Below are 15,382 nucleotides of genomic sequence, written 5' to 3' on the forward strand. Positions count from 1 at the left end.
TGGTGGTAGCGGCGAAAGCGAACACCTGTACCTGCATGAGATAGCGGATCACCTGACAATTGCCGAAACTAAGGAGCAGGCACCCAACCTAAAAACGTGGTGCTCGAGCTGTGGCTCCTACCACATGGCAACATTTGTGACCTTAATACTGAACAGAAGGTGAATAGATAGAAACTCACTGCTGGAGAGCATGAGACCAAACAAGAGTTGGCTGTCTGAGGAGGGGGCCCATGGTGCCAAAGATGGCATTGTGCCTCATTTGAGAAACCTGACTGGACCGCATGAGGATCCTGGGTGTTGGATCCTTTCCGAAAAGAAAAGGAGACCAGCGACTTACTGGTGCCCTGGGCTATGACAGAAATAGACCACTATCGTGTCCATGGAGGGGACGACTGGACCAAGTGAGGCCACTTGGTGCAGTCTATAGCCATGCCACCACTTAAACGGGCCATCCTCCTGGTGAATTGTGGTGAGTTGGGCCATCCGAGAGTCGACAAGTCGCCAATGTGGGTGTATGGACTGTGGAGGTGCAGTCCTACTCTGGACTAGCTGTACCTGATGTAACTGTGCTGTGGATCAAGATGCTGTGCCTTTTCTGGTGTGGGGGGCACAGTGGCCCCTGCAGTGGCCTGAATCAAAAGAAGTAACAGCACAACATTTGACTGGTGAGAGTGACACCCATGGCTGGCAGGGATTGCCAATGCCGCATTGACCAAAGGACCCTGTAGCAAAAAAGTACATGCCTCACCACAGCAGAAGCCCACTGACATGGTGGGAATTACTCTAGTGGGAGGCTCTCACTCGGAACATAAATCCTCCTTCCTTGGGATATTTATGCTGCCCTGAAGGCACTGCTGTGAAGCTTGATCACTTGCTCCCTCTTCCCCTTGAACGTATAGCCATCATCATGGGCAAGGGGGATCATAAGCAGGCCAAACTGTCCTTCCCATAAAAAATAAATAAAGGTTACAGTACACACCAGAAGAGCTCAATGCTTCGCAACCAGAGTGGAATGCTGAGGGTGATGGGGGAGGACCACAACATCAAGTCACTCCTACTATTCATGCAAAAATGCCTCTCCACCATTGATGGCAAATTGGGCACACTCATTGCCAGGGCAGACAAGATCACCTCTAACCTAGATTAGCAGTAAAGGCTTATGAAGGATTCTGAGACAAGGATCTCGACTTTGGAGGATGACGTGGCAGACCATGGAAATAAGCTAACGGATATGGTGACAGTCTTGAAAGTTATCCGGGCCAAAAATGAAGACCTCAAACCCAGGCCTCACAGTAACATCCTCCAACTACTAGGCCTTCCAGAATCTACCAACATTGGTACCATGGCGACTATTTTGAGATCACTGATTGGTGCAGAACACCTTTGCTCCCTGTTCGAGGTGGAATGAGTGCATAGTTTCCTAGGACTGGGTTTCCTCGCTGGGTGCTCCACCATATCCCACAGTTTCAGGGCTCTGCAATTTTAAGGACCAAGACATTATAATGAGGCTTCTCAGAGAGCAGCTTGATGTGGTACATGAAAGCAATATTCTCTCCATATTCCTGGACTTCACCCTTGCAGTTCAGGCAGAGAGACGAGAATGCCTAATCCATAAGCGTATACTACAACTTGCAGGCATCCCCTTTGTTATGCATTACCCAGGGTGCCTGTTTAGATCACACGCGCATAACATATCACAGATATTTCAGTACCCACAAAGTGCTGCCTAGTTTGTAAAGTGAGTCATCTCTGAATTCAACACAAAGCCCAAATAGTAAGCTCCCAACCTAGATGACCCCCAAACTGATGAGGGTTAAGACGCTAAATAACCACATGGCCAGCTTCCTCTCATGGATGGGCGATACTTTGTGATTAGATCAGCTGTGTGAACTGGAATGGGTCACACAATGGCACCCACACACTGCAGTACCTATAACTGTGCATCATTAAACATGCTGCCAAAGATGACCTTTAATGGCAGAAGTTGAACAGTTTGTGAATTGCAACTTGCTATAAGTATCCCTCGGCAGATGCCTGTGCACTTGAGGTGTTGACTCGCAGAGCTCTGATTGAAACTCATATTTGAAATGCATCAGTTTGAATCATTGCCATGTTGGCACGGGATGGGAAGGTGTGGTGGAATGGGTATCACTGGCTGGTTGGTGAGGCTAGCGTGGGAGAAGGGTGATGGGTGTGTTAGAATGTATAACATTGAATGTAGGCATTTCAGTTGTCTAACCAGCACAGACAACTACACCATTGGGACACCCAGGGCGGCACTATCTTGAACTGAGCCACAACTAGGTTTGGGCCAGCTCCCTCAATATAGTCTCCGAAAGCAATTCCTTGAATGCTGAAGCAATATCAGACCTGGCGCTCCTGACCTGGAATGTTCAGGCTCCTAATAAGCTCAGCAAGATCAGGCATGTACACTCATATCTAGATTGGCCACATAGACATCGCTCTTCTCCAAGAGACGCATATAGCGAACGTCGACAGATTCCACCCTGCAACTAATTGGTGTACTCACAACCCACTTGCAACCTATTCCTCTTACGCCTTGGGCACACTGCACTGCTAGTCAGACATACTGCGGTATAGCATGGAAAAAAGTTAAACAAATTATTTGAAAGCAAATCAACCTTAATTCGATTTTGCAGTTATGAATTTATCACATCAAACTATTTCCCTACATCTGTGTGTATATTTGAGTCGCTGATCTATGTAAAATTCTAAAGAGATCTTTGGAATATCAACATCAGGGGCCGTATTACAGAAAGTGCCATGGGGGTGCAAGGCTAAGCATGAGCGTAAAATCCGTTACGCTCGCGGATTTTACGAATTTTCGGTAAATTCGCGATCCGCGAACTCCCGCGAATTTACCGCGAATTCGCAAATCCGCGAGCGGCGGATTCCGGGGGCAAAAGTTCAAGCCTTGCTGGCCTGTTGTAACTAATTTACGATGGCGCCGGCAAGCTGCCAGCGCCATCCTAAGATAGTTACTAAATTAGCTTCAACAGGAAGCTCTAATAGATAAGATAAAGCAGGTCATCGAGCGCCTGCTTTATTTTATCTATTAGAGCTTCCTGTTGAAGCCAATTTAGTAACTATTTTAGGATGGCGCTGGCAGCTTGCCGGCGCCATCGTAAATTAGTTACAACAGGCACAAAACGGTGGCGTCTTCTTGAATAAATATGAAGGGCAGGGTTCATTCTGGCACGACGGTCCTGGCACAAAAATGAAACCTCAACTGCAAGCACTTACAGATATCGATTAAGCATGTGCCCTAGTTGAAGCTTAAATTCAGTGACTCATTCATCGGCCCAAAAAACAATCGTGAGCGTTGTCAAGGCTGGGCACATGTGCCTTCTTCCCTAATATACCATCGAAAATCAGCTGTGATGCTGGACAGAGGCCTTTGCATCCTTGACTTTCACGAGCGCAATCCTCGTGCTGTTCCTGTGGCCAGGAGCTTCTGTATCTTCATCTGTTGCTCTGATCGGTCTCTGACCTTTAATGCACACAAGAGGCATGTGCACTTGCATGGAAGCCCCGTCCGTTTGGCCCCGCCCACACACTCGTGGTGTGCACCGTCTTCCCGCCATTTACCCACTATGATGGACAGCTCACTCAAGGGACCCCTGCGCCCTTCGGCGCGATTGCATAGTAACACACACCTGGTCGCTGTAGACAACTCTCTGGCACTTTAGGCAGCTGTAGTGTAGTAAAAGCACTATACATCTACCCAACGAGGTAGCACTAACTGATTATCTAGTAGAAAGTACTCCAGTTGAATAGAGGTATGGCACAAAACGGTGGCGTCTTCTTGAATAAATATGAAGGGCAGGGTTCAATCTGGCACGATGATCCTGGCATGGAAGCCCCGCCCCAAATCTGCCGATCCGCAAAATCCGCGAATTTTGCGGATCCACGATCCGTGAATACGCAAATCCGCGAATCGTGGATCCGCAAAATCCGCCCATGTCTAGGTGCAACAGGCATTTGCGCCGACTTTGCGCCCCCCCCCCCAGGCACTTTGGTATCTCAGAAGGGTCAGCAGACCCTTGTGCAGCCCCTTCTGTGATACCGTTAGCGCTGGCATTTTTAAAGCACCAGCACTATCTTCAGGGGGAATCCCTTTGCCTCTGCACCTGTGTCCTATTACAGATGCAGGCACAGACACTCTCAGGAAGTGCACTGACAGTGTGTCACCTAAAAAGTGGTGCACTGTCAGAGCACCCTCTGAGAGCAGCCCTCTGGAGGGGGAAAAGAGGGTCTCATGGACCTCCCAAACGTCCCCTGGCAGGTGGGTGCAGTCACTGACTGCTCCCGCCTGCAAGCGGATCTCAAATCCCCCTTCAAAGTGCAGGTGGGTTGCCACCTGCACAGTGAAACACGGAGCGGCTGGTTCAAAGCAATCCATATTTCACTTGAATGCACTGCCCACAGGAAAGCACAAGTTTGCGGCTGCACTGGGGGCAGCGCATTCTGTGTAATAGGGTGCACTTTCTCTGTTTGCGCCAGGCGCACCTGTTTTAAGGTGCACCAGGCCAAACAGGGAAATAGCGCCCTGATGCATAATCTGGCCCCATATCTGTCTGTGATATATGTGGAAATCGTACTATGAATACATGAAAAGAAACTGGAACTGACCCAGATCACAGGCTTCTCGCCATGTTATGTTATGTTACAGTGAATTTATATAGCGCATTATCACCCAGAGGTCTCTAAGCGCTGTCAAAGGCCGTCAACCTAGGTGAGAACAAAAGTGAGCTGTTCAGATTGCCCCCCATGCCTCTAGAAACAATACAGTTTTTAAACTCTTCCTAAAACGTAGGAGATTCATTTCCTTACGCAGTTCACTGGGAAGACGGTTTCATGTCTGAGGGGCAACGGTCGAGAGGGCTCGCCCACCCAAAGACGATCGATTGTACCGCGGACAGTCAAGGTAGCAGGCCTCCGCTGACCGGAGCACCCTACTACGGCAATAGTTAATCAGTCGGCCCTTTATGTAACTTGGGGCTGAACCATGAACGGCCTTGTGCACAATACAGAGACTTCTAAATTTGGTTCTTTGCAGAACTGGAAGCCAATGTAGATTCTGCAATAGGGGGGTGACATGAGTGTGTCTGGGTTTCTTAAAAATTAGTCTTGCTGCATCATTCATTACCACCTGAAGCCTAGACAGCAGATTTTTTGTCAGCCCAAGATATAGAGCGTTCCCGTAAAGACAAGATAGAATCAGAGCAGAGACTGCCAATCTAAGTGTTCTGAAGGACAGAAGAGGAGATAGTTTCCGAAGCTGATGCAACAAAGCCACAGTGGTACCGACCATCGCCGATACTTGCTGTGTCAGGGACAAGGAGGCATCAATCTTGATGCCAAGGCTTTTTACAAACACTGCTGATTCAGGGAAAGGCCCAAGTTCTGCAGGCCGAAACAGGTAATTCCACCGGTTTAAGGTAATAGTAACCGCTAGAACCTCTGTTTTCTCAGGGTTGATTTTTAACAAGTTTGCGGACATCCAATTGATGGTGAATTTAAGGATGTCTTGCATTCTCAAATGAGCCCCCGGTGAGTGATCAATCTGAATCAGAATTTGGGTATCATCGGCATAATTGTAAACTCTACAATCCAACTGGGTCAATGCTGCAATTAAAGGCTGCAGATATGCATTGAAAAGCAGGGGTGACAGAGCTGAGCCCTGGGTTACTCCGCACCCCAGCGAGGCTGGATTAGACACTAGCTCTCCTAATTGGACTCGCTGTGACCGATCTCTCAAAAATGAGGTCAGCCAGGCCAGAGCCGTGCCCCGGATCCCTAGATCACTAATCCGCGATAATAATTGGCGATGATCAACAGTGTCAAACGCCGCGGATAGGTCTAGTAGAACCAGAGCGCATGGCACTTTTTTATCTGCCCTAATTCTCAGGTCATCCAGCACGGAAAGCATGACCGATTCCGTGCTGTGATGGGCTCTAAACCCTGCCTGATTGGACTCAAGAAGCTTATTAGACTCCAGGTGGCGCGTAAAAGATTTTAGTACATGTAATTCAATGATTTTTGCCAAAAAGGGTAGCTGTGAAATTGGCCTAAAATTCTTGAAATTTTTGGGATCGGCGCCCTGTTTCTTTAAAAGTGGGATCACCCGAGCTTCCTTAAATTTTGAGGGGACTGACCCTATTTCTAAGGAGCGATTTAGGAGGGAAAGCACTTTATCCTCAATGCCCGGCCAGGCCAGTTTAAAGATTTTGGGGGGACAGGGGTCTGCAGAAGAGCCCGATTTCACCCGACCCACCAAGGTAGAGAGAAGGTCCTTCGTAAGTAAGGGAAGAACAGTCAGAAGATTTGTTGGCCTGGGGGAGGAGTAAGGAGGCTCAATTGCACAGGGCAAGGTTGGAATATGCTGAATTTCTATCATGAGATCACTAATCTTACCCAGAAAAAAGGATTGTGTGAGATGAATGAGAACTGTCTGTCTGACACAGAAATCAGGAATGAATCCTAGATCCATTAATACCACCATGCATGCGTTATGCACCCATCCTCGTCGCCAGTGTTACAAAGTAGCTCAGCCACGGAATAAGCACAAGATCCAGATGGGTTCAGGTCAGTTTATTCACCGTTTCCACTGCTCCACTTCTGTCACAGCCTCAAGGTGCCTCACAACAACCAACATTCTAAGGTAGCCTTTAGAACCCCACAGTTGGAACGTTCTATTTAACAATGGAGAGGAGGGGGAGAAAGGATGGTACCAAGTGGGAAGAATGAAATTACAACATGCATACAAGTGATATTCCACTGATCACTCTACCATGTGACATCGCGAGACAGCGATATAATTACATTTTGGCTTGCATGATTGATTTAGTAGTGTAGTCGGTCCTATCAACCTCAAGTATTGGTGTATTTTGTGAATGCTAATGAAATGTCTTATCTTTCTTTGGTCCTGAGGAAGCCCAAGTTGCCAAGGCCACAACATTTAGAGTGATACCTTACAACGGAGGAGTTGTTGTAAGATGAACTATTGTCCAAATTTCATTTGGAAAGGTCTGAACCAATTAACAGACATTTTTTTAGTGGGCTGACCTAAGCATATCACTACCTCTGGGTGGATCAAGGACTCAAATATTTTGCTTTACCACCTTCGATTTATAAACAGAAAGTCTGGAGAGACAAGGAATGTTTAAAAATTAAATTACATACTTTAGTGCATCTGTGTATATGTATCAGATTTATATATTTTAATATAGTTGAGTAATGGTTATGTTGTCTTTATATATTTTCTATTAATGTACGTATGTTGCTATAAAATTCATTAAAAGTATATATAAGTCTTCAAACAGAAAAACGTGGTTTGAACACACAGATGTTGTGTAGTTGCTTGATTTGATAAATTGATAATGAGAAAATCGACTTAAGCACGATTTACCTTGTAATTGTTAGTACTTTTTACCACACTATACCTCAGCATTTGTGTTGCATTGAGAGCCCAGGGGCGGTGAGGCTACATGGTCGAACCCCCTAATTGGTATATAACTGCTAGTCAGACGTGGCCTCGCTTTTTAGAAACTCCATGAACAGGATGACCTAGATACCTACTTGAGGCTGTAATATGTGATCAGAACATAAGGATTCCCAATAAATATAGCCCAAATTCTGATGAGCTGACTTCCTGGAAAACGTCTGACTAAGATGTGCCTTTCTGAGACCCCCAACAATAGCATGGGGTTGCAGCTTCAACTGGGTCCCTGATATATGGGTAGAATACTCTCAGGGCTTTAAGTGGAATGAAAAAACTGGGGGGTCTCTCAAAGGAGCATGGCCAGGGTTGGATTGGGATTGAAAATCGGCCCGGGCACGCAAAAAAAAAATCGGCCCACATTTGCATAATCACTCCTCAAATCACTGCTTTTTTGTAAACTTATAAAAAAAAAACTTGGGGGGGGTAAAAAAAAATGCACACGTTAGTTTACAGTGGTGAAACAAGTTAGCCCACTTCTACTCAGGCCCCCTGCCACCACTCAGTATGTACACACATTAAGACAATGGGAGTGACACCTCTTGCTAAACTGAGGTAATGAGCGCCCATCTGCCTTTAGAAAGGCCACTCAGACACCTACTGGGCCGCTTGCTGTATTCTAACAATAGAGACAGCGCCCAAATGGCCCAGCAGACTGCTAAAAAAAGAGGCCCACAGCAGCACTCGGACACTGGCCCCTCGGACATTGCCCGAATGCCTGCTTTACCAATCCGACGCTGAGCATGGCCAATGTAATTAAGGGCTTGGCTTAAAAACACATCAGCTAATAAAAATCTGTGCTTAGCATAGTGTCCCGCCGATTTGTATTCTGCTGGTTCCGTCATTGCATCCATATATATGATACAACAAGTAACATCTTACCTACAACTAGTCAGGACTATTGGCTTTGTCAATGATAGTTAGTTACATAATATAAATAAGCAGTAACTATGGCTTTTAGATAATATTGAAAAAGCTTTCACTTAGAGCCCTAGTGACACCACGACAATGTTGCTACTCCTGAATTTCAAACAGAGAAGGGAAAATCCAGAGAGAAAATAACTCTCTGTGAAGATTTTCCCTTCCCCTACAACTCTCACCTGGCATGACGTCATGCCGTAACTTCTCCGCTAGTGGGAAGTGAGCAGTGTGAGCACACGCACATCCATGTGCCTGCTGTTACTGCAGTCCGGGGAAAAACTGACCACCAGTGCTAGGGTACAAAACAGAGCCCGGTAGAGACCCGTTTCGAGGCCCCTTAAAAAACTGCTGGTGCTCAGCACCGGTGAGACCCGACCCACTTCAAACCCTACTACTCTCACCCCAACCACTGTACACATTGCACAGCAGCAACAGCGCTCGTTGCCATTATGGCCACGAGCGGCCAGACTAACATCTGGCATATATTGCATCCGGACAGAAGGAAGGAAACACACATATCCACAGCACATACAACCTAAGCACAGTTTGACTACTGACTGGTCACAAGGGAGGCATGAGCATGGGTGAAACAGGTGTTCCACCATCTCTGTACTCTATTAGATCATTCCCCAGTCAATCGTGCCTTGGACTTACCAAGTACAACATATCAAGCATTCTGATTGATTCAAAAAGCTTATTCGGATGCAATCTAGCATCTATAAAAGCGTCACACAATGTAAACAATTACATAATAAAAACATGCAGTTCATAAAAAGTGCAAGAAGATAAAAAATGTAACAATATATTAGTAACAGAAATAATGTAGCAGTATTAGCAGCAAAGGTTAAGACACCAAGGGCCAGATGTAGGTGTCCAAATACCGGTCGGAAACGGCCGAAAATACCGATTTTCGGCTGTTTCCAACCGGTATTTGGACATTGGTATGTAGGGGTAGCAAAAACATACAGATTCGGTAAATTTACCGAATCGGTAATTTTACCGAATCGGTAAAATTACCGATCGGTAAAATTACCGAATCTGTAATTTCTTATGTAGGTAGCACTTTAAACAGTGCTACAGGGCCTTTAGAATTCGTTATTTACCACCTAATACGATTGGGTGGTAAATAACGAATTCCTGTGTACATGCAAATATGTGCATGTACACCTGTGCCATGTCACACACACATGCCCGTAGGGCATGTATGTGTGCCACATGGCACACAAGCCAGAAACAGGGGTGTAATAGGGTGTCAAAGTGACGCCCTGTCCCCCTTGGCAATTCGGTATTTTTACCGATTCGGTAATCACCGAATCGGTATTTGCTATTGATTCCTATGGGCTTCAAGGCCCATAGGAATCAATGGCAAATACTGATTCGGTAATTACCGAATCGGTAAATAACGAATCCTACCGAATCGGTACAAATTACCGAATTTTTACCAACATCTTATTTACCGATTCATAAATACCGAATCGGTAAAATTCGGTATTTATGAATCGGTAAATAAGATTTACCTACATCTAGCCCCAAATGCCTACGAGCTGGAACAGCAGATCTTAAAAAGGCCCAATGTGCAAAACAACTCCATCATTAGATGTTTGAAGTTGGAATCTAAAAGCAGGCCTACATTGTCTAACATTGTGACTATTAAAAAAAATGGAATTAGGAAGAGTCTGATGTACCATACGTAAAATTTACAGTAGAATTTAAATGTAACATCTATGGGCCTGATGCTTCATCTCAGGGGCAAGATTCTACGAGAAACCCAATGAAAAACATAACTAATATTTTATTGAGTCTGCTCTGAAATGAAATAGTAAAGAGCGTTCCCATCAGCCCTGTTCATACCAAATATTAACAGTGGGGCAGTCAAATTCAGTCAGACTTAAGTAAGCAGTAACATTGGTTTTCCCTTTCTCTTCCCTTAATCGACGGAACTCCTCAGAGTTATAAAGTGCTTGTTTACTTAAGCTGGTATAAGTCAACCGGTCAGTGAAGGCAGACTGCATACCAATCTTACAGTATTCGGCCTTCACATAAGACAACCAGGGAATGAAAAGTACTTTATCAAGGGATAGACAATCCTTTATAACACCTTTCAATAAAGCATCCTCTGTATTCCTCCAGATTGCAAGCCACAATTAAGCATGCTGGGCCCTAATCTCATCTGCTAAATAAGGGAGTCCAAGTTCTTTATGGCAGATACAATATGAAGATGAATTGGGCCTTTATGCAGATGACCTAGTTGTGTTGACAGGGAATTTAGAAAGGTCCTACCCAGAAATATGGATGGAAATAGAGAATTTTGGGAAGGTCTCAGGGTATCTTTTAAACCAACAGAAAACAGAGCTAATGAAGTGGAATATGGATTTTGAGAGCATCTTTGAAAAGAAGTAGATAAGATACTTGGGAATTCAAATAGTCCACAACATTGACAAAATTGCACAAGTTAATTTTGATAAAGTTACAAAAGAAGTAAGTTCCCACTTACAATCCTGGGGGGGCTCTATCTCTCTCCTTTTTGGGCAAATCCAATTTAACAGAAATGTCGATTCTCCCAAAATATACCTTTTTATTTAATAATAACCCCCTGGAGTTTCCAAAAATATGGTTTAGGAAGGTTCAGGGGCTGTTCTCACGATTTATATGGAGAAATAAGTGCCCAAGGATTGCTCATAAAAAACTTTGAAAGAAAAAGGAACATGGAGGGATTGCAAGCCCCGATCTATATTTGTATATTTGTGCATTCCAGTTAAAAAACTTTCAACAATTGATGCTGTAAGACTGTATGTTATCACCTCTTTTTAAAGCTCTTACTCTGGACTTTTCTAAACAAGCCAGGGGCTTTCTTCTAAAATTTGGTAATCCTAAATTAAAAAATAAGTACAATTGAAGATTCTGTCAGCATCAGTAAAACCTTGGTCACAAGTAAGTCGCCTTCTAAAAATCCCATATTACAATGACATTACTCCGATTTGGGAGTTGCCTGGGACACCATTATTTTTGACAGATGTCATGGCGATGCCTCTGAGAAAATGTGGAATAAATATTTGGGGGCAATTGGTATTCGAGGCAGATCTCATTTCTTGGCCACACCTATTAGCTATAACTGGAAATCTGATTTCAAAGTTCAAATACTATCAGTTGTTAAGTTGGACAAAAGCATCGGAAAGAGATCTGGAAGGGAACTCAAACCTAGCATTGAAGATCCACTCTCGGGCCATCAAGGAAAAAGAGGTGTCAGATTGGTACTGGCTATTAGTACAAAATGGAGAAGAGGAGAGGGCCTCGTTTGTAGAGACATGGAAGAAGGACCTGCCAGATGAAGAGCTCTAAACTATTGGGCAAGTATCTATGTCACTGCTTTGGTCTTGTATAAATGCTGCACCATTAAAAAAGAATCACCTTTTCACAGTCCATAAGGTCTACTGGACTCCCCAGAAAATCTCGAAGATGGGAAATCGGGAGATCAAGAAATGTCCCAAATGCGGAGAAGATAGAGCTAACGAGGTCCACATGTTTTGGAGCTGCCCAGTAATATCCGTATTTTGGAACCAAGCGGGTAAGACCATATCAGATATTATGGGGCTAGAAATAAAACTGACAACATTATCTGTAATTTTTGGGGTACCTCCAAACGAAGTGGATGGAAGAAAACTAACAAAAAGTCATAAAGCTCTTTTTTTACCTTGATACTCCTAGCTCGTAGGGAACTCTGTATTAAATGGATACTACCCTGTCCCCCTACGGATAATGAGTGGATTTATTCCATTCAGAGGGTAGTACGTTTGGATCAAGCAGGTTCTTACATGAAAAAGACTAAACACTGGGAAATCTGGGATAATTGGATTGAGACGGAGCGAGACATTTATAATATGTAAAAAATATATATATATTATATGGGTTTTAAAGTTTTTGGTTTATGGTCCTTGTCTTCGAAGTAGATATACATGTTTCTGGGTCCAATGATTAATAATATGCGTTAGACAAAGTCCAGGGGACTGGTCTAATTAGGCCTCTCACTGGAAAGTGGGATGATATTGGCCGCCTGATTTTCAGGACAGTGTTTGAACCCGATACAAGTAGTTGAAGGTGCGGCGCTGGAGATACATAGTGTCCTTTCTCCTCTGTGGGGATCAAACCAGACTGGTAATTCAAAATCTATCCTTCAGACACTAGAAGGGGTCAGGGAAATTCTCTCTCTTGATTTTTGGAGCATATTATCTTTCAATGAGGACTAAAATAAAAAATTTAAAAAAAGAAGATGAATTGGGGTCAGACAAGTTTCCTACAGCTTCCTATTCTCTTCAAGCTGAATAGCCTCGCAGTGCGAAATACCCGAAACGTCAGCCCCATACATTGCAATGAGTATACATTGTGACTTGTCTATTTACAACCAGGGGTAAAGGGAACCACCGCCGCTGGTTGTGCGAGGCTGTATAAGGAACCAATAGTCAAGGACAATTTTTTTCAGCGATGCACAATGTTGGGAGTCCATGACCCTCGGGCAGAAAAAAAATAACACCAAGGTAAGGAAAGGTGCTAGTACTGCTCAAACTGAAAGACCAATTGACATGACTGAGAGTTGTTTGCACTTTAGCCACAAGACATAATGTGTGATTTTGGAAAATCGGTCTGCAGATATATTGAGGCCATAAAATCAACAAAGGCAAACACCAACTGACGCAGTGCTCTATGGGTACGTGTCATGAGTAATGCATCATCAGCATAGAGAAGTGTAGGTGGCAGCGTGCCTCTGATTTTAGGTCCTTCAGGAGTAATGTGTCAAACGATGAAGCTCATTGATATACAAAATAAATAAAAGAGAAGTCAACACACAGCCGTCTCACTTCCTGGTGAGTGCCTATGTCTCCAGAGAACTCCCTCGGCTGCTAATGTGAACCCTTGTCCTCATATCCCTATGCAGTGCATAAGAAAGTGCGCTAGTGCTGTACCCAAACCATGTGGAATAAGCAAGGGCCATAATTTAGACCAAGTCACACAATCAAAAGCTGGTGATATGTCCATAAACACGGGGTAGAGAGGGGACTGTTTCGCTACCGTATATTTTCCCAAATCCAGGTTTAAATTAAGGTACAGGTCAGCCATCCCCACTTTATTCCCAAACCTGTGTTGTCAAGGGTATGGCACTGACTTAGCCATGTCCATTCCTTAATTCTATTATAAATTACTTTTCCAAACATTTTGGCCGATTTGGCTGATAGCAGCCCAGGAGTGAACAGTCCCTTTTTTAAAGATGTACCCCAAGTACCGGGTAAAGAGAAGCAGGTAAGGTTATTAAAAACATTAGTAAGAAGGGGTGCCCAGAAGTTAACATTGCTTTTAATTTGATCAATTGGGAGACCATCAGAGCCCAGTGCCTAACCACTGACACTCTGGTTCATGGCACATTGAGCATTCGCCTGGCCCTTGGCCATGACGCCCTCCTAGATAATGCCAACAAGAAGGAGATGCGGGCTGAAATTCTAAATTTCTTTACATTTAATGAGGGCTCAGTAGACATGGCGGGAACCCTTTGGAAGGCCTTCAAGGCCTACATGTCTGGATTGCCAAGCAGCATGCAGTCTGCAAGGCAAATGGATAAACTAGAATAAGAGTTAAAAAAAATTGAAGCGCACACTGCACGAAGCCCTGACATCCAAGGGTTTGCTACTTTTTGCAGCAAACTGGATGCATTTCTAATCCTGACAAAAAAAGAGCAGAAACACAAACACAAGTACTCTTGTGCTCGGGCATATAGTGAAGTGGATCGGCCAGATAGAACATGAGCAGCACTATTGCATGCCCACTGGCATCACAACTCTCCTCCTGGGCCCATGGAGTAGTTTCTTTCCTCATAATATCTCACCTCAGAGGCTATGGTCCTCAGATGGACCTATCTTTGTCATAGTGAGGGGTGAGGAGACAGGATGTCCAACTGTCAGCTACCCCACGAGGACCACTAATTGGTAGCCAACTCACAAATTTGTAATCAGGTTCAGATAAATCCCTCTCAAAACCATTGTATAGAATGAAAGTATAGCAATTGGTAGACCAAACCTCCTCAAGAAGTTTAGTCTAACAGGAATCATAGAAATGAGGAGCTCTGCAGTGGCTGCACAGAACAAGAGCAAAAGAACCTGATGTTCTGAAAATAATCTTTGACTATCACTGTTATGTATTTAAAGTTTAGCACAGTTCTGCTAAATAACATTAGCCACAATAAGACTCAGACAACTGTAGAGTATTTGATTATTATGGGGAGCAGGCGGAACAACGTGGGCAGAGCCACTCCTGTTCCAACTATGCAAGCGTAACCACCTTGCCTTAACCAGCATATGCCTTAACCAGGCATATGCGTAGTTATGGCAGTGGGTAATCTAGCTGCTGCAGCTGCTAGGAACTCGGAAGCAGGAAGACCTTGGACCTTGGAAGAGGACACGGTGAGGTAAGTGGGACTGAGTTTGGGTGGTAGTTTATATACTTTTGGGGGTAGTTACAGGGCTGGGGGGGTTGAGGTTTGTTTTCAGGGCCTGAGAGGGAGGCTGGTTTATTTTCAGGTCCGGGAAGGGGGTTGTTTTCAGGGCTGGGCAGGGTGAAGGGGGTAGTTTTCAGGGCTGGGTAGGGGGTTCGGGGTGGGAGCGGATCATTGTAGTGTTAGCTAAGGGTCAGGGTTTTAGGCCTTCGGTCAGGGGGAGAGGAATGGGTAGTCGGGACAGTTTTTAGAGCTTAGGGGATGGAGAGGGAGTTTTTAGGGCTGGGGGGTCACGTAGTTTACAGGCCTGGGGGAGGATTGGGGTAGTTTATGAGGCTGGGAGAAGGTTGGGAATTTTTTTAATTAGGGGTTAGGGTGTTAGGCATAAGGGCAGTGGAAAGGTTTGGGGTAGTCTTAGGGACAGTGTGGGTTGGAGCCGGTCAGTGAAGTGTTAGCTAAGG

The sequence above is a fragment of the Lissotriton helveticus genome, chromosome 12 (genome assembly GCF_964261635.1).
Source record: "Lissotriton helveticus chromosome 12, aLisHel1.1, whole genome shotgun sequence".
NCBI lineage: Eukaryota > Metazoa > Chordata > Amphibia > Caudata > Salamandridae > Lissotriton > Lissotriton helveticus.